This window comes from Lotus japonicus, chromosome 5 (genome assembly GCF_012489685.1).
Source record: "Lotus japonicus ecotype B-129 chromosome 5, LjGifu_v1.2".
Lineage (NCBI taxonomy): Eukaryota > Viridiplantae > Streptophyta > Magnoliopsida > Fabales > Fabaceae > Lotus > Lotus japonicus.
In genome coordinates, this window is record NC_080045.1 from 46,024,020 (window position 1) to 46,026,249 (window position 2,230).

General features: G+C 41.7%; 1 non-coding gene across 1 annotated transcript; it reads right to left on the reverse strand.

The window, feature by feature from the left end:
• Nucleotides 1–1,868: 1,868 nt before the first annotated feature.
• On the reverse strand, nt 1,869–1,975 carry LOC130721648 (small nucleolar RNA R71). Its single transcript, XR_009013570.1, has one exon. It is a non-coding gene; the product is annotated as a small nucleolar RNA R71 (small nucleolar RNA).
• Nucleotides 1,976–2,230: the final 255 nt, after the last annotated feature.

Below are 2,230 nucleotides of genomic sequence, written 5' to 3' on the forward strand. Positions count from 1 at the left end.
AGTCTCATGTAGTGTTTCATGCATTCTCATGCATTTTTATATTTTCTTTAGTCTTTATTTGGCTTTGGTAATTTAGTAGTTTTATAGGGAGTTTTCTTGCATTTTGAGTAAAGTTTAGGACTTGCATGGTTTTATTGTGTTAATTGAAGGATCTCATGTGCTAATAAGCTCTTTGAGCTTCTAGAATTTTCCTTGGCTTGTTGGTTAAGTTTCAGATCAGGAACTGAAGAAGGAAGAAGGCCAATAAGCATGGAATTGATGGAAACCTAAAGAGGATTGAAAAGAGGAGTTTCAGAAGCCAAAAAGCCCTTTTCAAGCGAGCTCAAGCGCCTAGGCGCTGGGGGATGGGCGCCTAGGCGCCAATTGGTCCAGAGAGCATGTTTTTTAAGTGCAATTGGCGCTCAGGCGCTCTCAATTGGCGCCTGAGCGCCCAGACTCGACCTGTTAGCCTTTAAATAGGCTTTTTGCCATTTCTTTTGTACCTTTTGTCATTTTTATCAATTTTTTACATAAGTTAGAAGAGAGAGCTTGAGTTCTGAAGCTTGGGGAGCTTTCCCTAGGTCTTATGTTCCAGGTTTTATCTTTATTTTCTAGCATGGATTTCATAGCCATGCTTGGCTAAAACCCCTTTTGTTTTGGGTTCTTTGTAAGACTTTGGATGTTTTAGCTTTCAATCCATTACTATTCATGATGTTCTGAGTAAACACTTGAATCTCACTCCTATGCTTTACCTTTCAAGCTTGAATGCATGCTAGCTTTTTACTTTTCTATAAACATAACGATAGTTTGTTATAGAATTGGGACTTGTGGTGAGATTACTCCTTCTATACTTGCTGCTAGGGATAGAGGAAGGGTTGGGGTTTGTTGGCCTGATTTGTATGCTTAGTGCTCCTAGCAATTGTTTGGGTTATCAAGGAATTGAACCTATCTATTGGTTAGGAAGGGTTTTCTTTACGAGGCATCGATAGATGACTATCTAAGCTAGAACATCAAGGAGAGACTCCGGATTGATTGAATAGAAAGGTTTGCTAAAACTGAATTAGTTGAACAAGAACCCAAGGCAATTTCATCTCTGTTTTTTTAAATCGCCTTATTACGTGATTACTTGTCTTTTACAAACTCTAGAAACAACCAGCTTATAAAACTGAATTTTACTTGCTTTTCAACTTTGAACTTGAATCTTAAACTGAATTTGCAATCTAATTCCCTGTGGTTCGATAATTTAAAACCCGGAGGTATTCGTACACTTGCGAATTGACCAACAAGTTTTTGGCGCCGTTGCCGGGGAATTGTTTTGCGATTTTTGGTTTAAGTTTTAAGTTTTAACTTGTCTAGAATTGGTGCTACTAATCTTTCTCTGTGAGTGTCATACGCAGGTTGCTTTCAAGAGGGGCACCACCATGGGTGGCCGCATGACAGAGGAGGAGATGCAAGCCCACACTGAGGCAAGGATCTAAGAGGGTATCACCCTCCGCTTACGTGAACAAGAAGTTGAGAATGCCAACCGAACTCTTCGGGAACTAACTTCGGGGTCCATGAGCTTTGACTATCCCGGAAGTATTGTCATTCCCGAAGGAGTGGGGAACTTTGAATTAAGACCAGCATTCATCAACATGGTGAGCCAAAGCCAATATGGTGGAGGTTCCTCGGAAGATCCTCATGCTCATATGGAGAAGTTCATCCGGAATTGCAACACTTATCGGGTGGTGAATGTTTCTTCAGAAGCAATCCGGTTGAGCCTATTTCCCTTCTCTTTGAAGGACGCAGCAGAGGATTGGCTGAACTCACAACCTCAAGGGAGTTTCACTACTTGGGAAGACCTTGTAGAAAAATTCACAACAAGGTTCTTCCCAAGGTCCCTCTTGAGGAAATTGAAAAATGACATCATGACGTTCACACAATCCTCAGATGAAAATCTTTATGAGGCTTGGGAGCGCTTTAAGAAGCTTTTGAGGAAATGTCCTCAACACAATCTCACCCAAGCTGAATGTGTGGCGAAGTTCTATGATGGGTTACTATACTCATCACGGTTTGGCTTGGACGCGGCTTCAAGTGGGGAGTTCGATGCTCTTCCCCCACAAGCGGGGTATGATTTGATAGAGAAAATGGCGATGAGAGCCATGAACTCCGAGAATGAACGCCAAATCCGAAGAAGTTCTTTTGAAGTGGAAACTTATGACAAGCTCATAGCCTCCAACAAGCAAGTCTCCGAGGAAGTAGCGGAAATGCG